Below are 14,982 nucleotides of genomic sequence, written 5' to 3'. Positions count from 1 at the left end.
TAGGACTGATGCTATAGCAGCAATCTTTACAGAGTCTTATTAATAAAATCAAATCTGAGCCAGGTATTTGGGGTGAACGCTGGAAGATCAGAGAGACAGAACAGGCCACAGCCACCTCACCTTGCCAATTCCTCAGCTGATCCTGTTTCCTCAGACTGGATGCCTCTGAGTCCTCATCCAGAATGACTCTCAGCTGAACTGCTGCTCAAAAGCCTGAAAGCTTAACCAGCCAAAAGCTTCTAGTTTCTGGTCTTCACGCCTTATATATCTTTCTGGTTTTTGTCATCACACCCTGGGATTAAAGGCTCACTTTCTGGGATTAAAGGCATGTGTCACCATGCCTGGTTGTTTCCAATGTGGCCTTGAACTCACAGAGATCCAGAGGGATTTCTGCCTCTGGAATGCTAGGATTAAAGGTGTGTGCTACCACTGCCTATCCTCTATGTTTAATATTGTGGCTGTCCTGTTCTCTGACCCCAGATAAGTTTATTAGGGTGCACAATATTTTGGGGAACACAATACCACCACCACATGATGCTTTCAGAAATTTGTTAAAGCGGGCTTCTTACCATGAACCTAGTGTCAGCTACAACTTCCATTCTAATCACAACCAATCAGACTGGACACCAGGAGGCGCAGAAGAAACCGCAGACACACCTACTCAAGTAATTGCCATTTCCTTCCTCGACTGCACTTCTTCATGGCTCCTAACCCCATCCTAAGTATATGATCTGTGGACTCGATTATTATCGTTAATCAGGCCCAGCAGGCTGAAGGTTCCCTGCAGGCAGAGAGGCAAGTCCTTGGCCCAGGCCCTCCTCCCTAATGAGCTCCCGGCCTCTCCAGCACCTGTGGAAGAAGTGGCCCCCAGAGGACTCAGTACATACTGGTCAGGTAAAGGAGTGTGCTTCACCTCAGAGCCAGGAGACCACTGAGACTCTAACTCCTGCATTCTCAGTTAGGGTCTTAGGGAATGCTTTCTATTTTATTGTCTGATCATCACACTTCTTCCCTCCCCTAACGTAAATAAGCAAAGCTAAATATAGATGTGTATACACACAACCCAACAGCAACTTCACTGTCACTCAGGGAGGACCCAAGATTAGGCAAGCATAGGAGGCTACAGAGAAGGCAGAGGCTGCACCCCGCCTCACCCTCTCTTCTCTGCTCAATCTCACTGTGGGGCTTTTGAGCTTTCTTTCCATAACTGGGTATCGCTATATGGAGCTCTGTCAGCGAATCTCCCAGCCCCACGTCACACTGTCACACTCAGAATCAAGTTTTCCTAAGGAGGAATGAATGCGTCATCTCTGGGGACTCTCATTTCCAAACAAGAGGTGACAGGGCCTTGTCGTGAATCTGCTCCTCCACTTCCACCCTTTTCTAGGCGTGTCTCCGAGGACACTCATCCCCCACCAGCTTTTGTTCTCTTCTTAGCAGCTAAGTTCGTTTCTTTTGTAGAAGCAGAGCTCTCCAGGATCAGAGAGACTCCCTCTTGGCCTGCAGGGTTTCCCACCAAGGAAGAATCAAGAAGCATCCTAATTAATTGTAACCAGCGACCACAAATTAGGCAGCCTCCGTTCACCATCCTGATTAAGCTTACGGATCAAGTCTTTGAGAAATATCTTCACTTTGCCCAATGCTACAGAACTGATAATCCATACGCTCTAAAATAAACAAACCAAGTAAAAATCAGTCAATTAAAAAAAAAAGAAAAAGAAAAAGAAAATCAGTTCAATGAAAGCTGACAAGTAAGTGTAAGAAATAGGTTCCTCAGAAGCTAAAGAGACAGCTACCATTCATTCTGAAGTGCTGGGAGAATGAGAAGAGAATTTATTTCTAAGCAGGGAGCAAGGCAAGTGCTTAAATGAGTTAGTTACTTAAACACAATACGAGGCAGAATAAGCCTATTTCAGATAAATCATTTACTCACTGACCTCAGATCTCATTCTACTGAAAACCTCAGCAGCAAGAACATAAAGGACACAGAATAGACTAATACTCTGGAAGCCTGTCACGTCTGATTTCTTACCCAACCAGATATCCTTGAGTCTGAAGCTTGTTTCCCCGCTAACTGAGCTGAGCATTTCAAACCCCTTACATTGGCACAGACCCCCAACGATCACATCCCTGGGATTCTGAAAGGCCTCTGCCCAGGAATTCATAGTCACGTGCCTCCCAATTCTGTGACAAGGTTTCTAGTCACTGACCAGGGTCAGAAGAGGCTGTTTATAATCGCATGTGATTCTCTGCCTGCAGCGGGCCCTGTGAGTAAGAGCCGGTGAGTCAGACGGCTTACATCATAGGAAGCAGCAGACTGTTTAGGTAGCTCTATGGAAGCCGCCACCGATTAAACTTGAATCTGTCAAGTCTGCGTTTTCACTTGGTCTGAAATCCCACTGACTGCCTGAGGGGCGGTGCCATGTCATGGGCTTTTCCAGAAATGCCCACATGGTCTTCCATTTTCTAGAAGAAAAAAAAATCAATCCTTTGTTTTCCAGGGGCATGTCAATTAGCACGTGGACTCTAAGCCTTCTTCTAATAGCCACAGTGAGCAAAGCGGCTGGCCTATGTCTCAGCTGTGAGAAAGCAGTTTGTGATTACCTGATTATATTCCATGGTTAGCTGGGTGGATTCATTTCTGGTGACCACTTCAGGGAGGAGTGGTGACTGGATCCCGGGATTTCAACAACAACAACAAAAAAAAAAAAAAAAAAAAAAAGTGGGAAACAGGGTCTCCTTAAATTTGAGGACCGCTGATGGGATCATCATTTGTGCCTAGGTGGTGTTTATCAACATGTAGGTCACAACCCCTTTGGGGGTCCAATAGCAGATATCCTGCATATCAGATACTTAAAATTATGAATCATAACAGTAGCAAAATTACAGTTATGAAATAGCAAAAAAAAATTATGATTAGGGGGTCACCACAACATGAGAAGCTGAATTAAAGGGTCGTAGCATTAGGAAGGTTGAGAACCACTGGCCTGAAGAATGGATGGCTTCTGGGACCTGACTACCCACTGCCCATCTGTGCCCCCTAAGAAGCAGATCAGGCCAGGTACAAGGGAAGCACAAATATTTACTGAGGTGAGAGCACTCTGAATAGCCCTCTGCAGAATTCTGTGCTACCAGGGACCCAGTCCAAATAGATTCTGAAACAGCTGAGAACACATGCTGAGCTGTGTGACTCCAAGGTGAATGACCTCAGGTACCTGGGACCCTCAGTGGCCTACCTGTACGTAAGCCCTCTGCAGAATTACAAAAATTACATTACCAGTAAGTAGCCAGCTCCATTTCTCCCTGGCTCAGAAAAGGCTCTGTAAATAGCTATGATTGAAAACTACTTTGAAAAAGTCCTAGCAGGTTTAGACTAATGAAAAATAAAGCAAAACAAAACACCTGGAACGCAATGTAGCAAATCAACACAGTCCTCCATTCCCAACCAGCACCTCATAACCAAGAAAGCTACCTTCCACGAGGCAGGAATCCCAGCACACAGCTCCTCTGGACTATGGAGGTGCTCACACTCCTCAGGGGCAGAAGTTCATGGAACCCCTGCCACATTCAGTTGCAATACTTGATTCCACAAAGGCTTTCTGAGTAGAAAAGCCAATTTTCGTGAAAAAGCCTAAGAAAGCCATGGCACTAGCTCTTGCTTCTTTTTTCTTGTCTAATTAAATAACAAGCCTTGCTCTTCCTCATTTCCTGACATCATCATCACTGTGTTCAGCTTCACATGGGAAAAGAAGCTCACCTTGTCTTTTAAATCCCCTCTTCTTTTATATAGTTCCGTTATCTGCTGCCCCCTTGCCAGAATCTAATCTACTTCAAATGCATGTCACCAATGTACTTTCCAATGGGAAATAAAGGGATGACGATCAACTGAGATCTGACGGTAGCTTTTAACACGTCACATTTTTGAGACATTTTTCATTCCTATCCGAATACCCATGGAAAGTAACCAGGCTCATTAATAGAAGGCGTGGTACACACTCATTTATTCCAGGCTTACGGACACACTACTAAACTAACAGTTTATGAATCACCAGACGAGCCGGTAAAGAAACAAATATCACATGCCAATCACACAGAGTATCTGCACGCATGAGTAACACACATGAGAAACGACAGCAGGACACGAAGGACGTTTCAGTTGAACATGTTCTGGGCTTTCGTTCTGATTCTCTCAAAAACAAAAAAAAACTGGTAAGTTCAGTTCGCATAAATTACATAAGCCAAGTCCCGACGGGAAGTTAAGGACCGCCATGTAACGATTGGAATAAAATCCCCGGGTCTTCCCTAAGCAAACCACTGTGTGACCTAAGATGGTATTTCACTGGAAGCCCGGGACAGCTGGGATCTCCCTCCTCTGCAATGAAACACCACAGGAATAGGGACTCAACACATCACAGGAAGTTTTTTCGAGTGTTCTGCCCAAAGCAATGAGTTCTATCAGAAGACAATGGTCACAGAATTTAAGGGGTGACCGTTTTCATTTAGATTTAAAAGATATCAAAAGCGGTCTTCCTGTGTTGCTTTGGGCGATGAACACTATACATTTTTCTAAACTGTCAAGATAGAGAAGAGAAGCAAAATCATATCACAGGGTTCAGGTCACTGCCTCTTTCAGGTTTGTCTAGCAACCGTTTACACATAAGGAAGAAACAGGCCGGCCCTCGCTAGCCCTCAGAAGCATTTATTACAATGGAAACTCCTGGTATGAGGTCGAGTAAAGCCGCTGACATGAAAACAGCATTATGACAAAATCGAACTCGGTGCCAGTGGATGCCACACACCCACATAACGAACTTACAGTGGTGTCTTTGTTCTTACCTGTGATTGTCTTCAGGAATCAAGACGAACAAGGCATTATGTGAAGGCTGGAAAGTGCTGGGCTGGACTGGTGTGGCTGGAAGTCTACCTGGGCAACCCTGGGGCTTCCTGCCTGGTCTTCTGCCTTCCTGGCTTCAAAAGTAGTGTCTACACACAACCTCTGTGGACACTCCGGGAACACCAGCAAGTTTTAACACATCTGAGAAAGCCTGCCAGGCGCTTGCTGCCGGTGCTGATGATTCACGTCAATGACAGCTAGACCAGAATGCTTCTTGGTGGGAACAGCAGTTAAGACAAGCTCCGCCCCATCCCTAGCTGAGCATAGAGTAACCCCACCCAGTCCTGCAATTAGCTGAAATCCTCTCACCCAATGCCCTACAGTAAAGTTACCTGCAGTTGTTCTTAGAGTGTCCTTTGTCCAAATGACGGTCCTCTAAGGATTGATGAACCCAGAATGGGATGTGAGCAGAGGTCATGTGGTCTTGTGACCAACTGTCTGTTTCTCTGGGCTGTCTGGCTTGCTTAGAGCACTGGTTCTTTGGACAGGCAGGGGGATCAGCCCTTCTACTCTATTCACTCTATTCAAGGCTCACTCAGCCTCTGTCCTGTTCTCTTTGCTGGGCCCCACACCAAGCAGGTTAGAAAGCCCAACTTCCTGGCTCGCTCTCAGAGAGCTTCATGTTGCTACAGAAATACCCATCCTATGACCACCAGGCGGGAGAGAAACAGTAGGTGAGACTGGGTCTTGCAGGAAAGAGGAGCCCTTCCTACAAACCCACCACCCCAGTTCTCAGCCCCCACCTCCACCCCAGGGGCCCAGAGGTAAAGGAAGCTGAGGATCTCTGCCTTGTTCTCTATGTACAATGTCTCACTTGGTATTTGGGCAGCCTGACCACCTGTCCCTGGCTGGCCATCTGTTGTGATAAAACAGTGACCAAAAGCAACTTATGGTTGAAAGGGTTTATTTTCCTTACACTTCCTGATTGCTGTCCACCACTGAGGGAAGCCAGCCAGGAAGGAGCCTGGGAGACAGAAGGGAGCTGAAGAGGAAGCCATGAAGGGATCACAAATCCCTGCAAGCAAACACACCTAAACAAGATGTGTAAGGGGTGTGTGTGTGTGTGTGTGTGTGTGTAACACATTGCCTCTTCACATAAACAATCCAGTTCCATTCTTCAGAACCCACATTTCAAAAAGAAAAAGAAAGAAAGAGAGAGAGAGAGAGAGAGAGAGAGGGAGGGAGGGAGGGAGGGAGGGAGGGAGGGAGGGAGGGAGGGAGGGAGGAAGGAAGGAAGGAAGGAAGGAAGGAAGGAAGGAAGGAAGGAAGGAAGTCAGTCAGTCAGTCAGTCAGTCAGTCAGTCAGTCAGTCAGTCTGGGCATGTGGCATGTGTAATCCCTTCACGGGGAAGTGGAAACAGATTACTAGGGCTCACTGGCTAGCCAGACTAGCCCACTTAGAGATTTCCAGGTCAGTGAGACCCTGTCTCAAAAAACAAGGTAGACAGCATAGGAGGAACAACACTGGAGGTTGTTCTCTGACCTCCACACAAATGTGGACACATCTGAGCATCTGTGCCTGCACACACAAATCATAAAAAGCACCTATACTTCCAATTAAATGCTACCTGTGGTGGGTTGAACTGTCGTCCTCAAAAATCATATGCTACAGTCTTCATTAAACCCAGTGCCTCAGAATATGACTACCCATAGATAGGGCCTTGAGAGAGGCAATAAAGTTAAAAATAAGGTCAGTAGGGTGGGTCCTAACCCAATGTGACTGTGTCCTTATTAAAAGGTAAATCAGGACACAAATAGGAAGATGGAAGACCGGAAGGAGATGGCCACTGACAGCCAAGGAGAGAAAGAACAAACCAACCCTGATTTCAAACACCTTGACTTTAAGACCTCGAGGCCTGCAGAACTGTGAAGGAAAATATGTGTGATGCCAAAGCCACACAAGCTGTGGCACTCTGTTATGGCAAACCTAGCCAATGAGTATGCTAGGTAAGGGATGACTTATGCCATGTATTAATTTAAAAATGCCATCCGTGTGGACTTCTGATTCACAGCCGTCCACTTCTCCATGCTCCCTCCCTTCTTGTCCAGCAAGAGATCTGTTTGGAAAGCTGAGTGGAAGAACTTCATTCTAGAGAGGAGCAAGACCTTTCCTCATCAAATGCTCCCCTCCACTTCAGTCAAACACATCAAAAAAGGATTCCCAGGTCAACTGAGTCCTTCTCTGGAGCCCCACTGAAACCAGCTTGTGTTGATCCTGCAATCCAACTGACCAGTCATTAACAATCGCAGCACTAAATTAAGCAATGTTAAAATATATATGTTTTTAATTAGCAGTGGCCAGAAGTCTACATTCAATTCTTTTTGACTACAGGAGGATATTAGGGCCCATCCACAATAGTGGCATACCCAAGAGTGGAATCAATCCAAGAACGATATTCCTACTAACTAGAGTAACCTAGAACCATCCCAGCAGCCTGACCTCCCATGTTTTGTTTCCCCAAATTTATAGTGCCCCTACTCAAGACTACAGAGAGAGGTGACAGGGACAAGACCTCAGATAACCAAGGGGACACAGCCAGGCCAGAGAGTCTGTCTAAAACAGTTTAAGCTTAGCCTTTTACTGTGGATACTGAGATGGGATCATTCTAGCTTTGCTTTGTGGGTGAGGGGCATCATGTGCCCTGTAGGATGTTTATCAGCATCCTTGCCACCATCCACTGGGTAGCAGATCTTCATAGGTGTGAGAACCAAGAACATCTACAGATAATGCTCAATGTCTCTGGGAGGCCATTAAAGGACAGGACCCAGTGCAGAGCACAGTGGTGGTGGCCTTGGATGCCACTCTGAGGAGCCACGGGAGAAGGAATAATCGTATTGCCTTGAATGGGGGGAATCAAAGGAATGTAATGAGGCTTTTAGCATTTCCCCCTTGGACACTCCAGAGGCACGTGCCAGGCTGAGAAAAGCAAAGGCTCCTGATTTGATAAACAGGAAGGAGCTGATGTCTTCAGACTGATGATCCTCAGTTTCACAATATGGGCAACATACCATCAGCACCTGGAGCAAAGAAACTGTCCTTCCTGGCACAGCCCGGAGCTGTCACTGATCAAGGAGAGGCCACAGGAAGGACACCTGAGAAGGACCAGGGAAGGGCCTGCCAGAAGCCTTCATTCTTGCTTAACTCTTAGAGACGTTTCTTTTCCAAATGACATTTCAAATTATTATCCCAAAACCACACTGAGGCTGCCTGGTGGTATAACAGCAAAACACAGAGAGCTATTCCCAGCCATTCTGGAGGCTGAAGCGGTAGGATCATAAATTAAAGCCCTGCCTGAGATACAGAGGGAACCAAAACTAGCCTAGGAAACTTACTGAGATTCTATTTCAAATATAAAAGTGGAGGAGGAAGAGGAGGAGGGGGAGGAGGAGGAGGAGGAGGAGGAGGAGGAATAGGACTTGCCCAGCATGCACTTGGCCCTGGGTTCAATCCTAGGAATGCCCATACAGTATTTATGATGTTTCCACAATTCTCTATTATTTGCACTGAAATGCACAGCTTTGGATGACTCCTGGGCACTTCTGATGTTATTATCAAACAACAAATCAACACTGTTTATTATTCTTAGACAACTGGGTAATTTATAAGCTAGGTCTTATCAACATTATTAATCAAATCATCTTTTTAAATGTGGGTTCTGAAGGATGGAATCGAGGGCCTCCTGCTTGTAGGGCAGACATTAGGCATTTCATGAAATGATCCCATCCCAGTGCCTTCTATCTACGTGAAGAGGCAAACCTGTTACATACACACACACACACACACACACACACACACACCCCTTACACACCTAGGTTTTATAAGTGGGTGACATTAGATCAATATGTTCCAATGAAATTTAAGATGTAAATTTATGACTGATCAGTGTGTGTGTGTGTGTGTGTGTGTGTGTGTGTGTGTGTGTGTACACATGTGTGCATACCAGGTACATGTCCATGGGGGCCAGAAGAGGAGACTGGATACCCTAGAACTGGAGGCTCAGTCAATCCGAAGCCATCTGATGTGAGTGCTGGGAACTGAACCCAGGTCCTCTGCAAGAGCAGCAAGTACTCTTAAATACCGAGCCGTCTGTCTCTTGAGCCATGGAAAAGGATACTTCAAGATAATTAACGTTTAGGTAACAAAGCCAAAAGGAATATGAAAAGTTAAGAGCAACTTCAGTCAAAACAAGATCTTAAGAACATGAAATTTGTGTTTCTTAGTGTTCTAAAGATAGTTCAGGTTTTGTGTTTTTATTTGTTTTTAATCTTAAAAGGATCTGCCAACTAGTGAAATCCTCAGGGATTTTCCCCTAAAGAGCCTCCATGATTTATCTATAATAGGCAGCCTCTGAAAATTATTAAAAATATATAAGCTATCGTGGAATGTTTACCATAAAATGCTGTTCATGTCAAATTCACAAACTGTTCCCATTATCTCTAATTACAAACATAGCCAAAGGGCTTTGCAGAAAGACAAGGCGGTGAGCAATTTTATCTCCCAGGCTGCTTGGATTTATAGATAGACGGCTTGTATTTTATCATTCCATCTCATCTGCTATGATTAATAAAATGTATTTAAAAATGGCGATGTGACTGTGTACTGTCACTTCTTAAGGGGTGAGGAACCAAATACAGAGAACCCAGATGCTCGATGGAACAGCCCGAGTTTCTCTGTGTCTTGCTCAAAATCAGCTACAGTAGAAGAGAAACTGGGACACTTGGTGGGGGAGGAAGAAAACCGAGCAAAACAAGGTTGACGCGGTGCAGGCAAAACCCTTTATGTAACACGGGCAGAGCCTGATGATTCCTATCACCAGGTCTTGAACTTTTTCACAAGGTCTTCCAGCAGACTCCCCTGCCTTGGTTTAGCTTTTGGTTCCAATGTCTCAAAAAAGGATGTATGAGTGGTTAAGGTCCTTCACACGTTAACAGAATCACATCTTCATGCATTTACCAAAGTACTGAAAAAAAGGTCATGGTTTTACCAAGAGGAGGAAAGGGCCCCTGAATTTTAAATACCATTCAGTACACAAGGCTGCACACACCTCTGCCCAAAGCACATGGGCCCCACATCTGTATACCCCCTGCTCCCCCAAACCTCTGTGGTTTGGCAGCTTACAGACAGTCCCTAGTTTGTGGAATGACTGCATTCCTAATCTTGAGTTTTCGGGGCAGTTATCTAGACAGAACCCCAAACACACTGTGAACTCCAAGATGGTCACTCAACACTGGCCCATCTCCCAGTTCGTTTGACTTGAAGGTCTAACAGGCACAGAAGATCTCAATGTGCTCCATCTCTCCACCGCCCACCTCACCTCAGGGGCTGTCAGCCGTACTCTGTCCTTGTCTTTTTTCTCACATCCCCAGCCCTTCAGCTGGAAGGACTCTAGTGCCCCACTGAGCCCTCACCTATGTCCTCATTTCCACACTGGATGCCACCACCCTGGTGTCGAAGACATACCCACCCCTGGAAGGGAGGGGCTATCGTATCAGCCTCCTAACTGGCCTGGGGCTACTCTCACCAGCGACACAAAACCACAGCAAACCACTCCCATTTCTGGAAATCATAAAAATGCAAACTCCTTAAAGGCTCCTACCCACTCCCTAAACCTCATTTCTACCACTTTCCCCAGCCCTACTGGCCTTGTGAGATATTTGATGACACTGTGCAAAGATATGTCGCTGTAATTGGTTTAATAAAAAGCTAAACGGCCAATAGCTAGGCAGGAGATATAGGTAGGACTTCCAGATAGACAGAGCTCTGGGAAGAAGAAAGGCTGAGTCACCAGGTAGACACAGAGGAAGCAAGACACGCAGAGAGAGAGGTAAGAGCCAAAAGCCAGGTGGCAGCATGGAGATGAATAGAAATGGGTTAAGTTATAAGGGCTAGTTAGAAACAAGCCTAAGCTAAGGCCGAGCTTTCGTAAATAAGAAGTCTCCATGTCATTATTTAGGAGCTGGCTGGCAAGACAGAGAAAGATTCTGCTATGGTATTGCTTAAACCTTTCAAGTTCCTCTCTACCTGACATTTTCTGAATGTGTCTCCTAAGTCTCTGATATTTGAAGTGAGCTCAATGACTCTTTATGCTGACAGGAACATAAGTAGGAAATGGATAAAATATGGAACAAAGCATTTCAATCCCCAGATTCTTTTATTTAGTAATCCCATTTCCAAGGATGAAACACAAAAACAAAATCAAGTTTAGATATTCACATCTTTTTCCACTTTTGTAAAGAAACTAGAAAACTTCCAGCAGACGTGACAAAATAAGACACTGAACACTCTGAAAACAGAATGTCCTATGTATCACACGTTGGAATGAATGACAACATTATGAGGGCCATCACAGAAAAACCCACGCTCCCTCCCCAAAACAAACAGAAATAAGCTGTCCCGGTATGCAGTGAGGCTGTGGTTGATGGTTTTCTCCTTGTTTGTTTTTAGACTTAGAAACTTGTGTAAGTTTTCCAGTGAGAGGGGAAAACCCCTTCTTATCTTTAATAAGAACAAAGAGTGCTATAAATAATTGTTAACTTTCCAAGTCATCTCAGAAGGGATATATTGAAAAACACTTTAAAAGTGTCATATATATGTATACATATATGTGTATGTATGTGTATATATGTGTATGTATATATATATATATATATATATATATATATATATATATATATATATCAAGTGTGAGCATTGGTCACATAAACAAGTAGTCAAATCCACTTGCTTTCTTTTTACAAAGAACTTAACAAATCAATGAAAAATTAACAACCTGGAGGAAAATGGACAAAAGGCTACAAGGCTACAAGTGAGCAATCATAAAAGAGGAAATGAGAAAACACTAAGAGTACTGGGTACCTCAACTACTTAAAGACAGAAAGGTGATGGGTTCTCCTGTCCCGCTGCCGAGATGCTTCTCTCATCATCAGCTGGACCCAGTTGGACCCAGTGGGCAACAACTTCTCAGTGTCCACTCTGAAATGTCTCCCCAGGATCACGTCTGAATGAACGCTCCTCAGAGGGCGGTACTGTGTGGGGAGTCTGTGGAGCCTGGCTGCTTTGGGAGCATGTCACCAGGCCAGGCTTTTAAGGTTAGTTATAACCGCTCCTCTCGCTCCATCCTGCCTTTTCTGCTTCTTGGTCTGTGCTATATGAACAGTCTCATTGTCCTGAACTTCACTATGCTTTCTCTAGCAAAAGAGACTAAAATATCCGAAACCATGAGCCCAAATAGCCTATTCCTTAAGCTTTCTCCTTTAACTGGGGGTGGGGAGGGGATGATGCATGTATACATGTGCTGCCTTGGCCACTCTTCCCCAGATACCATACACCTGTTTTTTCGGGGGAGGGGCACAGAGTCTCTTCACTGGCCTGGGCTAGATGGTCCGTGGGTCCCAGGGATCCTCCTGTCTCCGTCTCACTCGAGATTACAAGTGCCGTGTCAACACTCCCAGCTTTTATTTTTATATGGGTTGGGGGCACTCTTAAACTATGGTTGCAAGCAATTTATCAGCTGAGTTATCGGCCTAGCCCAACACTAGGAAATGTTCAAAGCCCATTTGATCCAAGATTCAAGTCTAGTCATTTTCTTTTCTTTTCTTTTCTTTTCTTTTTTCTTTTCTTTTCTTTTTTTTACAGAAACCACAGATGTATCAATGAATACCATTGGGGTTTTCAAGATAGGGCAGATGTGGGATGACGTCCCAGGTATACTAATGGGGTTTTGAAAAACACCCAAGCCATGTCAAATGCTGGAAAGCAGTACACAGACGGAGTCTAAGAAAAGAAAGAAAAGAAAAGAAAAGAAAAGAAAAGAAAAAAAGAGAAGAGAAGAGAAGAGAGAAGAGAAGAGAAGAGAAAAGAAAAGAAAAGAGAAAAGAAAAGAAAAGAAAAGAAAAGAAAAGAAAAAAGAAAAGAAAAGAAAAAAAACCAAAGGTAGAAATTTAATTAATACGCTCAGAAAATCCAGGAGGGTATCAGGAGACCAACTCAAGAGCACGCTGGAATAAGAAAAAAGAATCCATGGTCTAAGAGAACGAAGCCAGGATTTCTAACCTCAAACCACAGCTCTCTGCAGCTTCCTCCACGGAGAAAACATGGGATGTGGTTGACACGGAAGCCAGATGGGTAGCAGCTCAGCTGGTAATCTGGCAGGGAGGAGAGGTTTGGCAATCCCTGCTGTCTTGTTCCTTGTCACCCACATCAACCTCTGCTCCACCCCCGCAGCTCAGACCAGAACCATTTCCAGCTTTTCCCCATGCTCACACTTTGAAGTCTCCTGAGATCAAAGTCAATCAGACACAGTTCTAATTCTTCCCAAGGATGACTGCATGATATTAAAGAGCACGAATTTTCCATGAGCCAGCCATTTTCAAATGATGGCTGTTCAGATTGGCAGTATTTTGCTACTAAGACAGCAAAATAGATCTATTTATATATAGGACTGTGTGCACTTTAATTTCTAAAAGAGATCTGGGTGGAAGCAGGTGAGAGGTCAATGAATTTTATTGTAATATACACTGCAGTCTGCTTTGCAACAGAGCCAAGGGTGAGCCACATGTTGATGATGGTGTGATGGTTAAACTTGATCATAACTCCACTGCACTGGGAGGTTACACAAGCAGAGCTGTAATTCCATCTGGGAAGGAGTTTTTAGAGTACTGACTAAGGCGAGGGCCTGTCCTGAATGAGGGGCACCGTGGGCTGGGCCCTGGACGGAACCAAAGGGGAAGAGCAGGAAGCTGGCTCCAGACAGGTACGCCATCACGCTACTTCCTTCCGCCATGAGGTGAACAGCCTCCTCCTTCACATGGTGCAGACTTACTCCAGGCCCCAGGTAACGGTGCCAGCTACCCACAGACTGAAGCATCGGAAATCACGAAGAACCAAGCCTTTCTTCCATTAACACTGTCGACCAGGACCAACATAGTTAGTTCTGCAGATAAAAGGGCTTCCCGCTAGGGCTGACAACCAGAGTGTGATACCCAGCTACGTGGGAGAAGGTGAGAATTAACTCCGACAAGCTGTCCTCTGACACTGACACACACACACACACACACACACACACACACACACACACACACACACACACACACACCCTAAACAAACAAATACATGTGACGATATCAGAAATGACTGCTACGCTTTTGGTTGCCGTGACTAACACAATCAGTATCATGACAGTGTCCCCGACATCATGCTGACCGGTATTGTCCTCCCCTAGTCAGATGGGGTTCCAGTTATGTCTCGTTTTATTCTGCACTTCCTAGCAAGAGGTACTTACTGTGTTTTCTAACAGGCTTGCTGCTTGTCCACATCTATTCTCCGTGGTTTACACATTTTATTTTGGGACAGTCTTGTTACTCAGCCAACTTGTAATCTTCCAGCCTGGGATTACAGGTGCGTACCACCACACTCAGCTCCTGTTTATTAATATAGTTCTTATTGCTTTTTCCTCTGTGTGTGCTGTTCTCATCCCCATCCAAGTTACTGGAATTCTAGGGACAGTCTCCCACTGTCTGCCGTAACTACTCTCTCGCTCTACTTAAATCGTGTCTCTTTTACCACAGAAGGTTTTTCCACTAAGATAGGCCTCCAGTGTCTATAGCTTATCTGCATTAAAATTTGCTCGACTCCTTCCTCCCACCAAGACTTTACGATCAGTTTCTTACATTCAAGCCTTAAAAACCGAACTGTCTGTGTACTCAGAGGTTCTAGAAGATTCTGGGGCTTGTTTCTGAGAAGAACCCTGACAGCGTCATGCCTGCCTCACTGCTGCCACCCCCACTCCAGATGAAGAGACGGCGGTGCCTGTTCTGTCCGTGAGATGACATGTGTCTCTCAACACTCTGCACCCGGGTGTATGAATTCTCCCTTACTCAGTGAGAGAGCCACGCATTACCTGTTTAGTTCCATAGACCCCCTGAATCCATACCACATGGCTTTGACCACGAAGGTTTTCTCGGCATACTGTGATCATCTGTGAGCCAAATCTGTGTTCACTTTGCCTTTCTACCCCGTCATCACGTTCATCTCGGCTCTTCCCCAGAATTATGCATTTATCTTTTCATATGAACATCAGGATTGTTTTT

General features: G+C 45.0%; 1 protein-coding gene across 12 annotated transcripts in view; it reads right to left on the bottom strand.

Moving 5' to 3' along the window:
* Positions 1 to 14,982, bottom strand: part of Nedd4l (NEDD4 like E3 ubiquitin protein ligase) — a 337,346-nt gene that overhangs the window by 150,707 nt on the left and 171,657 nt on the right. The window contains exon 1 of one of the 12 annotated variants that reach the window (XM_076555372.1): positions 4,837 to 5,047. The exons of 10 other annotated variants lie outside the window; for them this stretch is intronic. The gene's annotated coding sequence lies outside the window, so the exon portion shown is untranslated. Of the gene's footprint in view, positions 1 to 4,836; positions 5,048 to 14,982 lie in introns of those variants that run through there. One more of the 12 variants, XM_076555376.1, reaches the window with a different exon arrangement.

This window comes from Peromyscus maniculatus, chromosome 19 (genome assembly GCF_049852395.1).
Source record: "Peromyscus maniculatus bairdii isolate BWxNUB_F1_BW_parent chromosome 19, HU_Pman_BW_mat_3.1, whole genome shotgun sequence".
Taxonomy (NCBI): Eukaryota; Metazoa; Chordata; class Mammalia; order Rodentia; family Cricetidae; genus Peromyscus; species Peromyscus maniculatus.
The sequence above is the reverse complement of the archived record's forward strand: the minus strand, read 5'-3'. Positions and strand labels throughout refer to the sequence as shown.